Source organism: Pinus tabuliformis, chromosome 2_2, assembly GCF_031772625.1.
Source record: "Pinus tabuliformis cultivar Carrire ecotype Pingquan chromosome 2_2, CPIR1, whole genome shotgun sequence".
Taxonomy (NCBI): Eukaryota; Viridiplantae; Streptophyta; class Pinopsida; order Pinales; family Pinaceae; genus Pinus; species Pinus tabuliformis.
Genome location: NC_142300.1, coordinates 1,154,795,150 through 1,154,818,875, shown reverse-complemented (window position 1 = coordinate 1,154,818,875; position 23,726 = coordinate 1,154,795,150).

The window sequence follows — 23,726 nt, the reverse complement described above, 5'->3', positions numbered from 1 at the left end:
AAGTTTGATGGCAAGGATCCGGTAAATTGGATACTTCAGATGGAGCAATATTTTGATCTACATGATGTACCAATGTTACAAAAGGTATGTATTGGATCTTCATATTTAGAACCGGATCAATTTTTATGGTATGAAGGGTTTTGTTCTCGTAAACAACTTGTTATGTTGTCAATTTTCACGGAGGAAATGATAGCACATTATGAGGATACAAAGAGAAACACCTTCTTTAGAGCAACACCACAACAATTGGAAAGAGTAAAAGGGCTTTGTGACATAGTGGAAAGAAAAATTATGGAAACCAGGAAGCATACCCCTCAAAACTATAAAGATGGAAGTGTTGTTTCTCCTAGCCATCCACAATCTACAAGGGTTACACCACAACAATTGGAAGAAAAAAGAGAAAAAGGGCTTTGTTAAAATTGTGATAGCAAATGCACTAAAGGTCATAAGTGTGCTGAGAAGAAATTATTTTACATAGAATATGAAGAGGAGGAAGAAAAGGATCAAGAAACATCAAAAGAATAAGACATACGCTAGGACCCCACCCCAGAGAAAGAAGAAATGAATTAGACCATATCTTCTAAAGCATTGGCAAGAATTACCACTCCTCAAACTCTCAAGATAGAAGGACATATCAAGAAGAAAAAAGTGCAAGAAGTGAAAGATCACATTGAGAAAGAAGAAATGAATCCAACCATATCTTATAATTCATTGGTCGAAATTACCACTCCTCAAACTATCAAGATAGAAGGACATATCAAGAAGAAAAATGTTCAAGAAGTGAACGATCACATCGAGCATCAAGAAATGAATCTGACCATTTCTTGTAAAGGATTGGAAGAAATTACCACTCCTCAAACTCTAGAGATAGAAGGACATATCAAGAAGAAAAAGGTTCAAGCAGTGAAAGATCACATCGAGCAACAACAACATGTTCTCCAACTTTTAAAGGATAACGCCACTTTGGTGCAAAATCAAACGAAACAACAGGTAGATCAACATCGTAGTGAAAAATGTTTTGATGTAGTTGATTGGGTATTTTTACTGCTACATCTCAAGCAAGCTATTTATGAGAAGGAAATGTTGGCAATATTACACGAACTTAAAAAATAACGACCTTACCCAATGGGAAGACTCTTCAAGGATGAGGATGTGGAAGCATTGTTTTGTGCTATTTCTATTATCCAACCAGATTGGATAAACGAAGCAAGGGATGAATGGAAGAAGGACGAAGAAGTATGGCCACTTATTCAAAAGTTGCAAAAGCTCCCAATTCAAACAATATTGCCAGAAATTGAAGAGGAAGGAAAAATCATATTGGAACCTGGAGCAGTCACAGAAATAAGAACCCGACAGCTACGAAATCGATCAATTTCAGAGTATCTCATCAAGTGGAAGAACTTACCCGCTAAAGATTCCACATGGGAGGACAATAATTTTATACAGAAGCATAAAGAACTACTCAAGCATTGAGGACAACGCTTTTTGAAGGAGAGGGGCATGTTAGGCCCCTATACTAGCAGTGTAACCCCTTATTGTTATTAGTACAACCCACTTATTATATTGATGTACCCATGTAGTGCCCATATTGTTACTATTGTGCCCCATAGAAGCCCACTATTGTTATTATTGTGCCCTTACATTATTATTGTTATGTCGGCTCTGATTATGTTATGACCCCTTAGACTCCTATATATAGAAAGGAGATCTTTTCATTTGTATCATCCAAGAATTGCTCATTTATGTAATGTAAAGGAGGTTGCCCCCTCGAAGAGGCTGAATTCTAAGGCGTGGATCTCTCTTTTCTATCTTTTTGTGAGCTGGTTTCATAACAAATTCAACCATGATAACTTTCAACAAAGACTTTGACCTTCAATGATGACCTTCGACCTATAGTTTAACATATTTTTTCGCACTTTTCCTTCTTCAGATTGATGACATGTCTTCCTTCCAAATGATCTCAGTTTATTAGGGTATTTATAGTTGTTGTTTCATATAATATTGAGCCAACATGAATGATTGATAGGTCGACTTGTATGTTAGGTCCCTATAATACTAGTATATTCCCCTTATTGTTATTGTTAGTGTAGCCCCCTATTGTAATGTATCCCCCATTTTGAAATTGTTGTGCCCCACAAAAGCCCATTATTGTTATTGTTTTGCCCTGCTGTAGCATTTTTTGGTTTTGGTAAGTTAGTATCAATTAGTCAAAAAATGAAAATATATTTAAAAAAAATGTTAAGTTAGGATATGGACAAAAATAATATTAAATAAAAAATGTTAGGAATATTTGATAGATAAGTCAATATCAAATAAAATGTTAGAATAGATGCCCTAAAAAAAATGAAGGCACAAAAAAAATGTTAGGCTAGAAATAAAAGAAAAATGATAAATTCTGGAAGTGTTGCAAATCCAAATGCCACTACTCTTAGTCAATTTTATTTTTGCAAATAAAGGGTGTGTGCAGATTGTTTAAATGCCACACTATTTCATACAATCCAATTGTATAGTTTAATCATGATTGGGTTTGATTTAAATTGTCTGTCAATAGGTAGCAATTAAAATTGGCTCAACAGTTTAATCTGAGCCAATGGAGGAAATAAGGGATAGAAGTAGGTTAGTCATTAAAAGGAAAATATTGAGTTGCTAGACTAAATGCACTCGGAGAACTAAGTGAGAAAATGTTAGGAAAGATAAGGGTAGGTAGACAAATAGAATAAAATTGGAGCATGAAAGGATTTTATCCTAAGTTATAACATTGCAAAGATGTGGATATGGTATGAGTTTTAAATAACCATAAATCCTAATTATCAATGTAATTATGCAAATATTCTAACTTCATCCATTCATTCGCCCAAAATTGTCACATCCGCCATAAATCTTGACCCCACCATCACTTTCCACCTTCATTGTTAAATCCCATTCATCTTATCTTACATCCCACACACTCCCCTGAAATTTGATGGCCCACATTGCTCCTTGGCCCTCAATTGCCGTTTGAACTTTATCAAGGGGGGGGGGGAATGGGAAGTTTTGGAAACCACCCTCTAAAACTGTTTTTCCCCCGTTCTAGTCTTTCGGGACTTAAAATCCCGAAACCACTTACCGCTCTAACTCACTCCCGAATGCGGTTTACATTTGACCGTTTACCGCCGCTCCCACATCACTCTCCAAGTCCGCTCCATGTAATTTCATCCGTCCAATCAGCGACCACCTATCCATTATTCATTCAATTCGCAACTCCCGCAAATTTATGCCCCATAGACCCATTTATCAGTCTCGTTGGATAATTAATAAGGATTTATCCATTCATTAAACATCTTGTTGGCATTATGAGACAAGCGTTGTACTTGATGGCAACCCTCTCATAGAAGAACATCTCAATTACATATAACTAGATCAATCTACAGATGTGACTAAATACATGGGATGCAAGACAGCTCAAAGGAACAAGAAGATCAAGTTCTAAGTGTGACAAGTTAGCTTTGCCATCAAGTCCAAAGGGGGAGATTGTTGGCATTATGAGACAAGTGTTGTCCTTGATGGCAAATCACACTGATGACAAATTATAGTGCAGAAGGATAGCAGCAAGGAATTTATGATCAGACTATAAGAAGAAGAGAAAATTCATATACGCAGGTTCATTAAGCCCAAGTCGCGTATACACGCAGGTTCGCTATATACCAAGTCGCGTATACGCAGGTTCGCTATATACCAAGTAGGGTATACACGCATGTTCATGAATGGAAAATAGCGTACGTGTCGGAAAGCTTACTTTTGGTCCGTGGTAGTTAGTCCTCGGTACTTGAGCCTATGTTTTTGGACCAAAGTATTTCGACAGACGTGTTGATCCCTAGTATTTAGTTGATGGTATTGTTTTACTATGGTTTTGGACCGTGGTATTATGAAAGGCCTAAACCTATATAAGGAGAAGATCATTAGGCCAAAGGAGTGTGAGTGAGTAATGAATATCTGATGAAGTGTGAGATCCAAATGCTGGTTATGGGTTGATGATCTGAACCATAGTTTCACTCATGTGGAGGATGATGAACTATGGAACGGGATCTCAAGGCTTTGAATGATTATCTTCATATGGTTTGACTGTGGATAGACTAGATCTATTGACGCATGTTTATTGTTATGATCTGGGTATGTTTTGATGTCTGATATAGCTGCAGAATTATAAGTTAGGATTTGCAGATCTGTACGCAGGTTGTCTTTGGAAAAAGGGCGTATACACGCAGGTTGGGTTTGTCCAAGTAGCGTATACAATGTGAAGTATGATATTTGAAGATGAAGTTGGATCTGGTTACTGTTATGTTGTCTATGTTGTTGACAGGGTTTCAGTGATTCAGTATTGGGTGATTCAGAGATTGATGATGCAGGTTGTTTTATGGATCCAGTATGAAAATGTATGAAACGTGGTCCCGGGAAGATCGTAGAGTTCAGTAGGCTAGCACCTACGTACTGGTAAACATATCAGCCAGTACAAGAGTCAGGGGGTTGTACCTCCCTTCCAGGAGCAGCTGGAGAACGAGTAAAGGTTGGAGCATTTTGTAGGCAGGCACCTACGTACTAGTAAATGGATCGGCTAGTACAAGAGCTAAGAGGGTTGTATCCCTCTGCAGGTTGTAGCCTGCGTGCTGGTAAAGGACTGCACCAGTACATTGTAAAAGAAGTTTCTTATTAAAGGAAGATAGAAACAAATTGCAGCAGGTGGTTTTCACCCACATTGGGTTTCCACCTTATATCATGGTGTTCATGTGTGTGCCTTATGTGTGATGATCTGTTCTATTATACTGCACCTGTTTACTGTTAATATGGTTAATAATGTTCTGATGCATTTACTGAAGATAAGCTAACTGAATCATAAGATTACTGCATGTACGCTAGTTGCCCTTAACGAAGTAGCGTATATACGCTGATATCCTTAACTGAAGCTGCGTGTATGAATCTGAGTATGAAATTGAAATTTTTTTATCTGATCTGATAATACTGATTCACCCCCCCCCCTCTCAGTATTATTTCCAACACATCCTTGCTCCATTTTTGTTCATTATAAACCCGGTTCCTTCATGAAAACCGTTACACAGTATATTTCTGAAAATTAGTTCATCACTGGAGATTTCTTGCTTGCAGCCTAAACGATACACTCATCATTCAATCGAATTCGTCATTCTGTTCAGAACCAAGCTGACCAGATCCACCTATCTACTTTCAGTTATATATATATATATATATATATATATATATATATATATATATATATATATAGATATTATCACTATGTTTCAGACTGATTTCTTCCATTCCTGTCACTTTCAACCTGTAATTCACTTTACAAGATGCCTCCTAAGGGAAAAGAAATTTCTGAAATCCCAAATCCTCTCATTCATCCACAAGTTGACTTCCATCATACTCCCCTGGTCAACAGAGATTGTAAAATCATTGAGTCTTCCTCCCAATTTGATTTATATGAAATTTGCTGCTGGATGGAAGATCAATTAGTTGATCAGATAGATGGAATAGGACTTTGGGACTCCCACCTTCCTCATTACATTTTCCCTCAAATACACAGAGCACCTAAATTTTTCAGGAAATTCCATGAATCCTATGATCCCAATCAAAGAGCAATCATTTCACCCACATGAGAGATCCTTTGTTTCATCAATGATGATTCCATTGAAAAGGTGTTGCAGGCCCCAACTATGGTACCAACCCATCCTTTTTATCATGAAAGCCTGATGAAGCCTATCAAAAGATAGATTTTACTAAAAGATATCAAACTCTTGAAATTTTCCTAGTTGTAGATAGCCCTTTGCCTAAAAGAAACCCCCCTATGATTCATCCATGTTCCCAGACAAAACCAAGAAAATCACCACCATTATGTCTTATCTGCTTGGTTATAATTCTGATCAATATGTTAATGAATCCATCTTAGGTTTCTTATCTATCTTTTCTGTTGATTCCAAACCCACTTTTATTTATAACTTCAGCCAATTCCTAGCTGAAGCCATACATGAACAATTTGTCTAGTTTAACACTGAAGAAGTATCCAAGTATGCTTCAGTGCTTTTTTACCTTTTTATTATTTTCAGGGAGACAAGTTTCCATTCACCTTACAGAAGCTAGATGAGGAAGGCAACCAACAATCAGTGATCTTTTGGACTTCAATGGGAATGAAGGAGAAGGAAGAATTTACATATAAACGGTTCATAAAATTGTTTATTCATCCAGCTATTAGTCTTATGATCAGCAATCCAGTGCCAAGAATCAGTGAGGAAATTGTGAAAGTACTGCAGCTGGTTAATCAAGCCACCATAGGAGATTGGTAATTTTTACAAAACTATATAGAAATTAGAGTCTATGATTGTGAGCTTCCACCCTACAAACTTCCTAAGTTCCTCCCTATCATAATCTTTGCATTGGAATATATTAGGAAGAGGTTAAATGCAGATGAAGTACATTTTGTGGCTACAAAGAAGAAATCACAATTTTAGCTAAAGGCTCAGGTTGGTCCTTTCATCTACAACACTAGAGCAGCAGGAGAAGAAGCATACAGGTTATTGAAGGAAATGAAATTTGGCCTCAACTTCACTTGGTCTTATGACCCAATGGAAGTAATTTCAAAACTTAGGGTTGAAAATAAATTCATTGCATACCACCGTACATCCAGGCTTGAAATAGAGCAGTACAAAAATCAATTAGAATGGAAGGAGAACACCCTTTAAGAAGTAGAAGAACAAGTAGTCTCTACTTCAAATTTACAAAATCCACTTGCACAGGAAAAGACAACCAAGCGAGGAAGGGAAGAACAGTCATCCCCTACAACTGAAGCATCAAGCCAGGGCTTCAGAATTGTGCATAGAAAGAAGAGACCTAGGATCTCTGTGAAGGTTAGTGCAACAAATGAGCCATAGAAAACAACATTTGATGGACTTGGGGAGACTTTACTTTTTACACAATCTGGTGGACAATCTACATAGCCCCCCACTCATTCCACTGCTTCTCAGGAACAACAGATGATTTCGACTAGTGGAACTAGTCAGAAGGACAAAGAAGATGATATCTTCCATGATTTCGGTGAAATTAAGAAGAAAAAAGAGGAATTGAAGCTAAAAGCTTATACTGAATTCTGGAAACATTCTTCCAGTTCTCAAGCTAGACTTATTTCAGTCTTTGACTCTAAGAAGGGTAAGATGCAAATGGCTTTCTTACAATCTCAAATTCCACAACCCAGGACTCCTACACATTATTCAAAGAAATCCTCATCTGAGTTTAATGTAAAATATGTACATCCAATTGACCAAATTTAGCTGCACAAAAAAACTGGCCAGATGATTTCTTCCACTTTAACTCATACTGCCATGAGTTTGTCAAAGCTGTAGGTCACCCTGGCTAATACACAGTCACAAATCAAGTTGGAAAAAGTTTCCTCACTGGAAAAGGACACCAAAGTCAAATTATTGGAAGATCTGGTGCTGAAGATGGGATACGATCCCTCAAATATAGATGTTGCAGAAGAACTTGACAAGAAGAAAAATGTTGAGCTCTCGACATTAAGGAAGCATCTCAAACTGCCAGCTTCCAAGGATCCAATTACCAAGGAGATTGAAGAAACCAAGAGTCAGAAATATGACACGATGAAGCTCATCATGGAACAAAATATGCAAATAAAATATATGGAGGAGAAAATGGAAAATTGGTCAGAGAGAAAGAAGAATTTGTGAAGAGGACTCAAATTCCAATGGATGTAGTTCCTCTTTCAGCAGTCTCTATAACTAGAGTTTCTACTTTAGGCACAGCACCAACTACAGTTACAAAAGAAGGAGCTGAACAACTTGCAGAAGTTGCTCAGAATCTGTCAATTCAGACAATTGAAATTAAGAAGTTGTAGGATGAACTGAAGGAATTAAAACATATGAAGGCAGTTGAAAATAGTTCACATGCAACCGAGTTGCAGAGGACAAAAAGTCAAATTGAAGTTTTGTAGAAGGAAATCAAAGAATCTTACCTTGGAAACAAACTGGGTTTGGAAAAGGAGATTCTATGGGAAGAAATTACTGAATCGGTCAAGGATATTTGGCCCTATATCAAGATAATCTTTGATCAAAAATATTTTTTGGAGAAAGTTGGAAGCTATCGAAACTATCTCCAAGGAAATTGAGGACATGCCAGAAGTTGTCGCTTAGGTAATCAAGTTTTTGAATTCTAAAGACAGCTATGAGCTTGAAGAATTAGGTATAAATGACAGGACAACAACCATACTTGAAGTGAAGAAAATCATAACAAACAAAAACCTCATTCTTCAGTTGGAGGAAAAATGCAACAATGTTAATGTCATAGTTCAAATATTTTTTAGTCGGTTAGAACTGTTGACGAGCAAGGGTTTACCCTCTATGCTTGTGATAAACGACAAATTAAAGCCCATTGAAGATTATGTTCGAAAGCTTACAGAGGTGGGTACCAATGCAACTTCCATTTCAAACATAAGAGGTGTAGCAACACCAAGGGTTGTGTTGAATGCACTCAAAGATTCATTTTTCATTCTAGATGAAATCAGACATATATTTCTAGTAAAACCCACTTTTACTAAATATACAGAGATGGATGGAGTTTATAGAAGGGTAACTAAGTTATCTATCCCAAATAAGAAACGATGGGAAGAGTTAGCTGATTTACTTGACTAAAAGGGTGATCAAACAACATTCAGTATTTTCAGGAAAAGTCATCACCAATTCAACAGTTCTTAGTTTTTCCAACAACAGTCATCAACAGCTCAGCACAAAAATAGTGACAGATCGACTACCAATTTATATTCTTGATTTTATATTTATCTATTTTTGTAAAATAGTTTAAGATATTTTCTCAGTTCTAAGCTTGTATAAATAACTCTCTTCCATGAGTTATTAAGGGTTGCACCCTTGAAAGAAACATTTGTAAGCATTGAATGTACTTGGATTTTTCTAAATCATTAATACAAAGGCAAATGATTCTGAGTTTCGATTCATACAGTTTTGTGTTCCCTGTAAGTTTTCCAGTTTCCATTCATTGTGTTCTTTCTTCATATTCTTAAGTTTTACAGAGATAAATAGGTAGGAATACTTGTGTTTCAAGTTACTCCTATAAGCTTCTGAAGTGGTAACCTTTAAAGAGAATGAATTATATAAATTGTTTGTTTAATTAATTCCCTCTAAATCATAAAATCATCAGCGTCTTTTGTAATCTTAGGCATATTTTGTTAAAATTTCTGAACATTGTTTGAAGGTTTTCTTACTTATGATTATTTAATTTTCTATTTGAAACTTGTAATAGTCATATCATATTTTAGTTTCTGCTCATCACTAAACAAGTTATATCACTGTGTGGATTTTAATAGCAGCCCTCTGTTTAAATATTAATACTATTCAAAGGGTTAGGTATGACTGTTTTATATCTGTTTCATACATTGGTCCTCCAAAATTAAAACAAAACCCCCCAAAAAAAATATCTTAGATGCCCTGCCACGGTAGCTGATGATTATCATCTCAGAGATACAACATCAATCTGGCGTCGTTGATGGGGACTCAAATTTCATTAAGTTTTCCTTAGTCAACGATATTATTTCTATTCCTTTAAGGTGATTAAAGGTCTAGATAGGTCAAAATCCTTCACCTCACAACTCCTCTGTACCAAACTGGCACCTTTTAAGCACACTAGATCCCATTCTGAATCTGACATAGTTAGTCCTCTGTCAGATCCAGAAAGACTTGTGAGAAAAGCCAGTTCTAGAAGAAGACATCAACCATCTTCTTCTACTTTAGCCTTGCATTTTGAAGATACATTACAATTTGATCCCTATAGTAACATTCCATCCAATCCAGAGTACACTCACTTATCACCAAGGGTTGCTGAACTCTTAGATAGGGGAGTTGATTTCAAATCAGCTTTCCTTATTCATTCACTTGAATCTCATCTAGAACCCCCACTTCCACCAGGATCACCTAAATCTGAGTCTGACCTGGGTGTTCATTTACCTGAATACAAACCTACAGACTTTCTATCCCAACAACTTATTCATTTCATTCCACCTATGAACAACCAAAATCTTCTACTTCTAAACAACTTGAAGGGACCTTTGATATATATTCAAATCCACTCTTTGAAACTGAAGAGGATATTCACTCTCAGGTCCACAAGTTGGTTATTAAAACTCATTTAAAATCATTTAGGAAATCTCCACCTTCTTTATCTCCTCCTTCTTCACCCCCACATAGTAATTCACCCCTTCTATCACCATCTTCCTCTTCCCTATCACCATCTTCACAAACATTTCATACATCATATTCTATTATGGCATTCCAAACCATTGTACATGCAAGATATGCAGCTTTAGTTTTACCTCCAGTCCTTGATGCTTTCCCTAATGGATATTTAAAGCACCTTCCTAGATATAATGGAGAAAATGGTCCCTCAGTTGAGGATCATCTTCAAGCATTTCTAGACTTTGCAGATAACATGAACATAGAACAAGAAAATGTTTACATGAGGTTGTTTGTTCAGTCCCTTGAGGGAAATGTGAGGACTTGGTTTAGGAAGTTACCTGCAAATTCCATTAGAAACTGGGAAGAATTAACAAATATATTCAAAAATCAATGTGGGGTGAAAAAAGATGCTCTTTACTTTTTGACTGAGTTTGAAGAACTTAAAAGAAATTTTGGTGAACCTATCTCTAATTTTATCAAAAGGTTCAACAAACTTTATCATAAGATGCCCCCTGATTGCAAACCACCTGGAGCAGCAGCTAAATCTAGGTTTTCAAAAGCTTTTGAAGATGATTTTGATGTGATGTTAAGAAAAATAACTTCAAGGACTCTTGAAGATATGCAAGCTAATGCTATAGAGGTGGAAGCAACTAGGTCTACCTCAACCACTCTAAAAGCTAAAGAGGAAAAGGCCCAAAGAAAACTTAAATCAAGTCAAGAGGCCTCTACTTCCTCTAAGACTAAAACTAAAGATTCTAAAATAGATGAGATAACTTCACTTTTTAGAAATATATCTAATATAATTTCCAAGATTGAGACTCAACCTAGAGAAGTTCAACAAATGGTCACTCGACCCTAAAATCAAAATCATGGTCAATACAAAAGAAATCCACCATTACAAATTCTTCAAAGGCCTAGTAATGATAAACAGGTTCCAACTCCTTCACTGATATATGATCATCATCCTGATGACAATACTATGACTATCACTGAAGATATTAACAATATGGATACCTCTTTTGGTGAGACTGCTATTATTCCTCTCTCACAACAAAAATAGGTTCAACAAGATCAAGACTCCTCATAGGCTTCCAAATACCATGCCCTCTTTGAATTCCTAATTGCAAAACTAAACAAAATACATGATCTTAGGCCCAGACCTGGTCCTGGAAGACCTCCTAAGGAACCTCCAACAATTGAACCTTATACCAAAGCTGTTGAAACTCAGACAACTATTATTAGACCATCAAATCAGTCAATTGATACTACTCAAATTGAAAAATTGTTTTAATTGCATTTAATGTTGAAAAGGAGTTAGAAAGAGTTAAAATACCTATACCACTTTCAGAACTTTCCAAAAACTCTGGATATAAAAATCAAGTCTCCAAATGGATACAAAACACCTCGGTTGATGCTGAAAGTGATATCATTAGCCTTCAAGATGAAAAATCAGTAGTTGTCTTTGGTCCTGGCTCATATATGGTAGATGAAATGGTACCCCCTTTCTATGTGACCCTTAAAACAAATGATTCTATGCTATACAATTGTATGCTTGATTCTGGAGCATCACATAATCTCATGCCAAAAACTATCATGGACCATTTAAATCTCAACATAACTAGATCCTATCATGATTTGTACACCTTTGACTGCAAAAGGGTGCCTTGTCTAGGATTTATTAAGGATTTAGTAGTCACTCTCGCCCAAATCCTAGTAAAAAGTGTAGTGTTAGATATAGTTGTTGCAAATATCCCTCCCAAATTTGGAATGCTCCTTTCAAGGTCTTGATGTTCTAAATTAGGGGGAACTCTTCAGACGGACATGTCTTATGCCACTATTCCAGTTTATAGGGGTGTTACACAACATTTTGTCATTATCCCTGTACACCTCATTCCTTGATCCTGGAGGACCTTTACAGTGAACCCTACATGCTTTCCCTTCATGAAGAAACTCCCATTGTGTCCCTTTTCATGAGCAGAACAATTCCTTCTTGCACCATTTCCCAAAAATCTTCTGTTTTTCCCAGTTTACAAGACCGACGCTAATGACCCTTGTCCTCCTCACACCGATATGTAGAGATTAACACTGTCCCTAGAGCCGACCAGAGCGACTGAGCTTTGTTCCAATCACGCCGATCCTATTATGGAATTTTTTTTAAATAAGGAGCTGAAGCTTCCAGCTTTAGAATCTTCATAACGGAAGTCTGGTAAATGGCTTGGCTAGATGGGGTTGAGGATGTCAGTTTAGGCTCCTTTCCCCTATAAGGATGGAACTACCTCAAGAGATAAGACCTTCTCCCATGAGAAGAGGATCCATCTCCCATCCATTCATGCTATATAAACCCCCTTTTTTCCCAAGCACAAGCTAGTGTTAATGTTGGTGTGCTAGTGCTAATTAAGTTTGGAGTAAACAACAAGTTATTCATAGTTGTAGCTCTCTAGTTGTGTGAGGGGGAAGTGTGAATTTGGTTTAGTGTGAAGCCTAAAGGGAAGGGCCTTAAAACTATCATTGTTGAGGCCACCATGGAATGCTAGCAGAAGTGTGTGGGAACCTGGTTTTGTCATAGGAGAATGACAACGTCAAGACAATGGTTGTAATCTCTTCTTGATTCAATATATATGCAACTATTGATTGATTTCCTACATGATGTGTCATCTTGCATGTTCATGGCTTAATGTTTCTTGACTTGTTAAGTAGCTTGAATTACAATTTGTCTATTATCACGGTTGTTGTTTGCTGTTGTTTACTTGTTTCAGGCGTTTGAAGAAGGAAACAAGAGATAACTGGAGTGAGCAAGCAAGGTCATCACCAAACGGGATAAGCGTACTAAGAGGTAGGCCCTCTTAATTGGTTATAACCTAAGGAAATCTTCCATAGAATGTATCAGTTATGGCTAGACCCATTATCGGGTTAGATGAATTGTTTGTGTTCACACTCATAATTTTACTTCACCACAAATTGGCGACCATACTGGGGAACTAATCCTTTTGTTTGTTTGTTTGATATTTCATGGTTTTGTGTGAACTTTTCTAGTTCCATTTTTTCCCTTTGGTTCTATCTGTTTTCCTTTGCTTACTAGTCTGAGTTTGAAATTCATAGTAGCAAATCTGGTCCCATCTTAAAAAAAAAAAAATTTCTTAGCTTCCTTGCTCAACGCGCTTAATTAGTTGATAGTTGCGTCGATCAGCGCAATATACTGAGAAACATTCACGCCGACCTCCTTTTGGCACTTTTTTCAGTTAGGTAGTCACGCCGATGCCTGTAAGTGAATATTAGGGCTTGTCCCAAATCTTGGCCAGTGTGTTTTTCTCTCATGATTTCGACCCCGTCAAACTTTTAGACCATTTTCTCCCTGACTAGAAAATCGCTTTTCATTTCTTTTATCTGCTTGTTGATTTGTCATCTTTCTGCTTGATTTCTTGGGTCATTGGATGGTTAGTGGCACTAGGTCATCTAGATTGTCATCCATTCAGTTGATTGTGAACTCAATGAGTCGAGTTGTTGGTGCATTTACAACTTCCATTTCGTTTGCGGTCCTGCTATGGCTTTGAACCCCATTACACAAGTTTGAAAAGTTTTTGTTTACTTGTTTGAACGTTTCTTTTCTGGCATGGATCACATTTCTTGTCTTTTTTTTGGTAAAGTCGGTGTTTCATTAGTCTTAATGAGTTTTTGTTTTCGTGTTTTCATTTGCTTGAAGAGCTAATTGTCTTGAAAACTTTTTCATTGAGGTGTTGTATGCGAAAAATTCATTTCATCATTTCATGAAAAGTGTGAAATTCTAGTTTGTTGCATCAGTATGCTAGGGTAGTCAGCATCATTAAAGACTAGGATTGCATTGGCATTTGAAAAGAAAAAGAACTCTTTTTGCTTTTGGAAGGACTATTAGAAATGTACTTGTCAGGAAATTAGGAATTGGAATGTATTTTTCATTAGTTTATTTTCTTGTAAAGTGAAGTAGTGAAAAATCATTTTGCTTTCAGTTGCTTGGTCATTTGCATTTGATTGTGTGTTTTCTACCCTCTCTAGTGTAGAAAATTCATCGAATTTAAAGGGTCTTGTCTCATTTAGTTGCATTTTAGGGTTTTTTGAGTCACAACGCTAAGGCCTGAAAACTGAGACATAACTCAAGATAAACTTTAAAACAAACTCACTTAACCTAAGGTGCATTTGAAATCTAATGATCACATCTAGAAGGTCTAGGCTAGAGACGTGTTTCGGCGTCTTTAAACTTAGCAGCTGTCGTTAGCTTCGGCACTAGACAGCACTAGTACGGATTTGTCCTCCTTGTACCATCGAGTATATAACAGGAGACCCTCCTCTAGGCTGCAATCCTTTATCCATAGAAAGCCGATTCGGCCGCCTTGCAAACGTGTTATAGATCTGATCTGAAAATATAAGACAATGCAAATAAACCAAGAAACAATAAGATAGAAATATATAGAAATGCTTCTTTATTGATCAATCCCTTAAGGTAGGGCAACACCATACATTCACTCCTTAAGGAAGGAGAGCACTCCACAAGCCATATGCCTGTTCATACAATAATCCTTGACCTCTCTCAATGGGGAGTCTCTGGCCTCTCTATAGGCCTCATACATACAATACCATGGTTCCATCAATACCATCTATCTAATACCATGGGCCCATTACATTATTACTAACTATTTGTGGTCCCTTACATGATACGGGTTAACCACCTTATTTATTACTATGGCCCATCCCATTATTACATTATTCCCTTGGGTACCTCCTTTTGTAACCCATATTATCCCCCCTAGGTATACTACATTCCACCCTCCTTAACATGTTTCGTTCCTAAAACATGGGAAGAACACAAATAATAAGATCTACTCAAAAGAGTAGTCCACTAGTACCATGCACGTGCATCTAGCCATCCAAGAGAAAGGTGAACCCTCGATATCGCTGGTGCCTCGCTCGCTTGAGATGGAAGTTTACCTTGGTAGCTCTTCTGTGTTGATGTGTAGTAGGTGGATCTTCGCTCCTCTCTATCTATCATGCGGGGGTTTTTGTCCTTGTGGCTAATTCGTTGCCATGTTGTTGGTTGTTTTCTTGCAAGGTGATGTGGGTGGTGATATGATGAAGTGTTAACCAACAATGTATCTTTCTTTAATTCACCACCTAATGGAGCTTGATGGGTATCTGGTACCTGTTGTGGTGCCTATTGTTGTTTCTTATCTTTCAATATTACTTCAACCACTGAGTCCCCCTCTGATGTAACATTTTCTGCTTCAGCCTCTACCTGTTTTTCTGGTACCTGGTTTGATGTTTGTGTGTGGTTTTCAACCATCAATGGCTCATCATCTGATATGTCAGTCCCTGGAACATCTTCTGCTTCAGCCTCTGTGGACTCTACCTATTTATTGATGGAAATATCCTGTAATGTAATTTTCTTCTTTTTATACTAGAGCTTCAGGAATTTCTTCGGCACATTAATATTGATAGTACCCACGGATTCCATCCAAGGATATCCCAAAACAACATCCATGTTATCCAGATATGAAGTATAAAAATCACCATGCAACACATACTTATCCATAGAAATCTTCAAATCCTTATAAACTTGAACATCCTCATCATCAACCTGTGTGTTTTCAATGTGTTTCGCTGGAACTTGTAATTTTTTTGCCAAATTAACATTGATAAAATTATGCTGACAACTAGGATTTATAGACACAATGATCTTCTCCTTCTGAATGAATCTATGAACTCACAATAATGATATACCAGTAGAAAATAACCCCTTACATGTCTCATTCTTATGTTTTCTAGCATGATACCATTTGTCTAAAAGGACTCTTTCAAATTCTTCATCTGACAGTTTGGTCCACTGCTTGTTGTCAAACAAGCGCAACCATTTGGACGCCCCATCTTGGAAATTAAGCGGTACCATAGCCGTCCAAAATTTCACATATTTGAACTTTTGTCTCTCTATGAATTCTTCAATAGTAGGGCTATCATCTTTTCCTGTAAAATATAGCATCTCCATGAAGAGGGTTTGGGAAAAACTCACTTACTTGGCAAAAATTTTAAATGACCACAATTCCATCAATATTGTTCAGAATCCCTATTATGACCTATTTTCGGAAATGGAACAACCATTCTGCATCTTCCCATGTGGTAGAAATCCCGATCTAGGCACTGGAATTTCAGATCCGCGCTGCAACTGTCCCACCGTCACAAAAATTTCTGAAAAAAAGAGTTGATTTTAAATCAACGATATCTCCCTCATCCGGACTCCAATTCGATTGATTTCTTTTTTTGAACTTGGGTATTTTTTCACAAAAAATCTATATCTACAATTAGATTCTGTAGATTTTTCACTAGAACGTACAGATATGATCTGCAAACTCGCCGCCCTGAAAAATCTCTGCCACCCAACTGATTTTTAAATCAGCAATATCTCCCTCATCCGGACTCCGATTCGGCCAATTTTTTTATTTCAAACTGAGTATTTTTTCACCAACAACCCAGATCTGCAATTAGATTTTGCAGATTTTGCCCCAAATCATACAAATCTGATCTGCAAACTCGTCGCCCCGAAAAATGTCTGCAACACCACTAATTTTTAAATCAGCGATATCTCCTTCATTGGGACTTTGATTCAGCTGATTTTTTTTGAGCTTGGGTATTTTTTCACAAAAATCTAGATCTGCAATTAGATTTCACATATTTTTGACCAAAACATACAGATCTGATATGCAAAATCAGCGCCCCAAAAAATTCTTGTAAAGATAACAAAAAAAATATTCTCCACTTTGCCCAAGAAAGTGCTCTGATACCACTTGTTATAGATATGATCTGAAAATATAAGACAATGCAAATAAACCCAGAAACAATAAGATAGAAATAGATAGAAATGCTTCTTTATTGATCAATCCCTTAAGGTAGGGCAACACCATACATTCACTCACTAAGGAAGGAGAACACTCCACAAGCCATATGCCCGTTCATACAATAATCCTTGATCTCTCTCAATGGGGAGTCTCTAGCCTCTATATAGGCCTCATATATACAATACCATGGGTCATTACCATGGATCCCTCAATACCATCTATCTAATACCATGGGTCCATTACATTATTACTAACTACTTGTGGTCCCTTACATGATATGGGTTAACCACCTTATTTATTACTATGGCCCATCCCATTATGACATTATTCCCTTTGGTACCTCCATTTGTACCCCATATTATCCCCCCTAGGTATACTACAAAACATGATACACTGAACACAAAATTCAGGGAGATTTCCTGTCCATACTTCTCGGTTCGCTAGGAGGTATTCTGTAGTTCACGGTTGCTTAGTAATCCTTTTTACCTAGGCCATCTAGAGTAGTCATTTGCTCTTTTTGACTCATTAAACTTAAAAGATCATTAGAGTGTTTTTCCTTTCGATCTCATTTCCAATCGAAAGTGATAGAGTCATCTTTGTCTCTTTCTCGACTCTTAAAACATGAAAGAGAACCAGTCTATTTATGCGTTTTAATAAATTGATTTCCCACAATCTTATAACATCTGGTTAGTCTTTTTGGACCAAATTGTGAGTTTCCTTTAAAGAAATTTTAAAGCCTTGAAGTTTGTCTCTCTCTTTTCCTGTTAACTAAGACAAGGTCATCGCGGTTGAACCATCTAGCTCACCCAGTTCCTCTTCCTCCCCTCCATCTGAAAGATTGTCAGATCCTATCAGAGTTTGGCTTTGAGCAGCAGCATCCGACTACACTTTGGTGTGATAATAAAAGTGCCATTCAGCTATGCAAAGATCCAGTCCAACATCAGTGCAACAAACACATTGAACTGCACATGCACTTCATCAGAAAGCTCATTCACGACCATGTTCTTGAAGTGCAATATTGTTCAACAGATGATCAAGTTGCAGACATCTTCACAAAGGCTCTCACAGAGGCGAAGTTCACTAAACTTAGATTTATGGTTGGAGTTCAGGAAGTTGTCACTAAGGGGGGATAGGCTCTAGTGCCTCCTTCCTTCTCCTATTGTGTCATATTTGTAAATCCTTCAATCCTATCCCAAGTTGTTCTTAAGGGGGGATGTTAGGATATTCCGACACATAGGAAATAGTTAAGTACAACTTGGTCTAGTATAGAGTTAGGTAAAGTGTGTTTCTTTACCGTTGTACATATTGTAACTTACAATCCGACGGTCACGATATGTAGTGATCCGACGGTTCATTCTCTCCTCGGTATTACCGACACTTGATCCGTGGCTTGACACCCGATTGGTCCATGAATTCTATTTAAAGCGCATGGAGGGTCATTTGTAGGGTAATCTGTGTATGAGAGAAACATATGTAAATTTTCATTCTTTTATTAATAAATTGCCTGAAGTGGCCGCGTTGGCTCAGGCTGTGGACTGTTTCCCTCTTTGAGGGTTTTAACCACGTCAAAATACTAGTGTATTGATCTGCGATCTGGTTGTGAGCGGTGTCCTTTTGGTGTTCTGTCTGAGGAACTTACCCTGTAAATTCCTACATCCATCACATTATGTAAATATAACAACTTGATAGGAAATTTTGTTTGTACTATGAGCCTCAATGCGATTATGCTTTAACATGCTTTTGTTTTTTTAACCATAATACAAGTCAATGTGATATATGTTATGTTATTTCCACAATATTAGCTCCCACTCCACGTTAGAGTACCAAATCATTATCACCTTCAAAATACCAATATCCTTTGTAAATGTTGAGCTATGATCACCCTTATTTTTTAACATAAGTTCAACTAGTTGAATTGAAGCTACAAAAGTTTTTGTAATGTGTTGATGGTGTTCGAAATTCGTTAACCAAGGGGGTCTCCCTGATGTCAAGTCTTAATTAGACCTCACACCATTTGGAGTAGGAGCCCCAACTCAAAATATGGCTGGTTTCCCTTATCCTAAAGGATTTTCCTTCGCTGCCATTATTAACATAAGCGGTTACACAAACATTCTTTAAAATAGGCAAGTAAGTTGACACTTTGAGGCATACAATTGTGATGTATACAAGGTACTTTCACGGCAAGGAAAGAGAGAGTGAGCCTCTAGAAGTAGTACCATCCTAAAAGAAACACATAAGAGCATAAGATGATTAGTTAACCTGCAAAGTAGTTCACGAGACAACCACTATCATAAAACAAAATACAACACACCTTCAACAAGATAAATACAAAAGCCACCGAAATACTTCAATTTCCTTAGTACATATGAATGAAACATATACCACAAACATCTAAACAATAGTCCTATGATATTCACAATACATGCATGGAAATGTGTTGGCTCATCGAGCTTCATATATTCAGTGGAAGTGCCAAGATATACAAGTACAATGCTACCACACTAGCCCCAATAGTGGAACATTAAGTCACCACTTGCTCCCCCAAAGAAAGATCTTCTCTCCTATGCGGGAAGTTCAAGTCCCAAAATTCCATTTGCTTGAGTTATGAAGGTGTTTTTTTATAACAAATAAGGTGATTCTCCACCTCCCATGTGACTATTGACCTCCCTCATGACTCTTGAGCTTTTACAATGAATTTTTGAATTATCCTTTAAGCTTCTATATGACTTTAGAACTTAATAGTGACTCTTTATATTCCATGTGAGACCCTTGGCCTTCCACATATTTTACATTTTCTCATTTTGGGAAATTACACAATTACATTCCACAAATGATGTGGCAAGACATTATGACACATGTGACTCTTGAAAATGATGACATGGAACTTCATGATGATGTGACATTTCCAAGTGCTCCTTTTGTTGCTTTCTTTGCATATTCATGATGGATCTTGCATTTTCTTTGTCTTCATCCTCCAAGGGGCTGATTGATATGGAGTCTTAATGCAATATTGATCTTCTATCATAAGCTAGTGTCCCTTCATCTTCTTGCTCAATGAATTCTTCATGGTTCCAGCTTCACAAGTGTCTTTTAACATAATTTCCTTCTCTTCCTCTCTGAGCACCATCCTATCATGTCAAGATATAGTATCTGCAAATGAAATCCAATCATGACGAGACAACATCAGAGCAGAAATCCCCTAATCTAATTATCTTCATGAAATCCATTGATTGACATGGAACTGGGTATTGGACCGGGAGGAAGGCTCAGGGGTTGTGCAACGTGTAGTTCCAGAGGGCAGGAGCAAGGGACTGAGGCTTGCCACTGTGCAATGTGCAATTTTGGAGACCTAAGAAGGAGGATTCAGTAGTTGAGGGTCACAATGAGGCATGCTTTCCCACTATGATTGAGCAATGAAAAATTCTGGAGGGAAACTGGACATCTGCATTGCACAATTACGTAATTCAAGGAAGCAGAGAGAGAGACTACTAGCTGCAACTATAGAATGTGCAGAGAGAAGATGATTGGAAGGTTAAATTATGTAGTTATAGGGAGAAGGAGGCTAATCTTGAGCATTATGACTGTGAAATGTGTAGTCCTTGGAAGCAGTGACTGCGCATTGCATAGTTCTGAGAGGTAGGATAGGATTCTTGTGGTTTGAGACTACGTAATACGAATTTCAGGGAGGCAGTTTGGAAGGAGGTTGACAGGAGAAGGATCAATTGTAGAAAATGACTAAGACTGGGACCGAAGAGCAGAGGGATGGGCCCAGAACATGACTTGAACATTATCACACACTTATAGACAATCAACCACTCTATAAGGAAACACTTATCATCCAAAATCACCATGTCCTCATTAAAATGACAACAACACAACACTTACCTCCAAGTGCGACACTTAAGATATACTTTGCGACAATAATGGTGACACTAGTACGAAATTGCATGAAACTTTGGGAATAATTATAATACATGTCTATATGATAAATAGGACCCATTGGCACCAAAGTTGCCTCTTCGGCTTTCAAAACATGTGACACTTCCCATGCCAAAAGATGAAACTTGCGATGACACTTGCAAAAACTAAAAGAGAGTGGAAGCAACACATGCTATAGTGAAGAGAACGCAAAAGCGCCACTCGTATAAGTGAAAGCAAGCAGAAAATGGCAGTCGTAAAAGTGAGAGGACACTAATGAAATTTAAAGCGAACAAAAGCGACAATTAAGAACACTCACCAAAGAGATGATATAATCGCAACCAACAGTGGGGGAGCTGTCAATATTGGGATTGTACAGTGACTGTCAACAAGGATTGCATAGTCTTTGTCTCTAGGGACTGCACAATCACTGTCATCAGAGACTGCACAAGCAATGCCTCTTGGGACTATGCTGTCATCAACCATAGAGAACTGTGCAATGACTATTTTCAGCACATGTGCAGTTATTTTCAGCTAGGATTACACAAGGTTTGACTCTCTAATATACACATAGACTGCTAGGGTTGCTTGCAAGAAAAGTGCTTGTGAACGTATCGAAAGCTAGGGATGTGTATGCAAGTGACCCTGTTAGTTAAGAAACATCAGCAGACCATGATGTGACTAAAAGAAATTGAGGAACAAAAAATCATGGGATCACAAATAGGCTCCAAAATTCAAGTGTAAGAAAAATTTTGGAGGGTGTTTGACACGGCGACAACATAATGCTAACTATTTTGCTTCTTTTACTTGAAAACATTTATTTCCTTTCTAATTTAAACTATATGTTATTTTACTTGCACAATATGACCTCCCATGCTATATTAAAGTAACAAATTGCACAATATTACCTCCCATGCTCTATTAAAGTAACAAATAATCTCACCCCATGATACCCATATACTTATCAAACCACTGCCACATTGATTTCTTGACATGACTCCATTATGCTTTCAACCAATTGATTCAAAGCAACAAAATGTTTGGTAATGATAATTTTTTTTCTTATTTTAATTAAAAACATTAATCTCTATCCTAATTTAAATTATTTGATTTGTGTTGTATTTTCATTTCTTGTGAGGTTTTCAAATATCATCAGTGACAAAAGAAGATCATTCTCTTGGCATCACTTATTATATATCCATGTCACATCCCTTAATTTTTTTATGGATGCTTAAGAATTTGATAACACTTTTTTTTAGTCCATATTGCATTGATATCACATTTCTCAAATTCTATTGATGCTCTAGAATTTGAAACTTTTATCTTTTTGTTGAAATAACAATAAAAATTCTTCACAAATATCTCTAATATTTAAATTTTTCCTTTTATTAGATTAGATAAAGTTTTTTAATATATATATATTTTAATTAAAAAAATCAAAACTTAAAAATTACATTTCATTTCGAATTTTTATATCCATAATAATAATAATAAATAAATAAGTAAATCATTACTATATAATATATCACACTCTACAGAGATTTACAAATTTATACACAAGTGATAATTCCCTTGTCACCATATAATGATATGATACACCCTACACAGTGGTGTACACAAGTAGTCATTACCTTATCACTATGAATTTATCATTCCTTTATTGCTATGACTACCAATTTCTTCATATAACCACCCTGCTATAAAGAAACTCAACATCATCACTCAAATCAAAGTAGTTGAGATAAACCATGCAAATGGTGATTAAAATCTAGCAATAATTATCCATTTACAAATTCACATTCCCAAAAAAATCATAAAATTGACCACTAAATTCTTAAAATCAATTTCACCTTTTTCCATAAACCTTTTAAAGTGTTCTCAAGTGGAAAAACTTGTCTAAACCTATCTAGTGACCTTTTGAAAATGATGCCAAATGGAAAAACTTATCAAATAAAACAAAACATGTTGAAGATGTTCAAAAACCAATTAGATTTACAAATCACCATATTATTTTATAAATAAATAAAATGAATTTTATTTATTTATATATATATATAAATTAAAATGATTATAAAAAAATTGGTTATTTTGTTATTTAAATTTAATTTTTATTTAAATAAATTAATTTAAAATATTATAGCTCGTTTTCCTGAGAATAAGCCCCTAAATGAAAGTGTCACCTGCCCACAAGCGTTCTCTAGTTTCCACCGAGCACTTTTCATGGCATTTTCTTTAGGATCTCGATGCGGATTACCCATTTTGATGACTAGGAAAAGGTTGCTTGATATACAAATCCATGTTCTGCCCAAGACCTTCCATTCTTTTCAGATAACACGTTAAGGAAACATCGTGGGTTCAAACTTCAAATAGGACTCGGATGAACACCAACGACATTGCGCTAAATACTTCTGATAAATATGAAGGACATCTTGCTTGTTGCCTTGCAAAGATCAATACCTTTTTAATCAGAGAATGGATAGGGCACTGATTTCATTTCTTCACTAAGTAGGCTTAATCTCCGACAATATTAAGGGCATCCTAGTATGAGTTCAGGTGATTTTGACTGTGGTGTAGAAAGTTTGTGGCTCTCACATGAAGGCACCACTTCTGATACCATGATAAATACACTCACAAAAACATCAAAATTGGATAGTTATGTGATGTATATTATTAACAGATATATATATATATATATATATATATATAT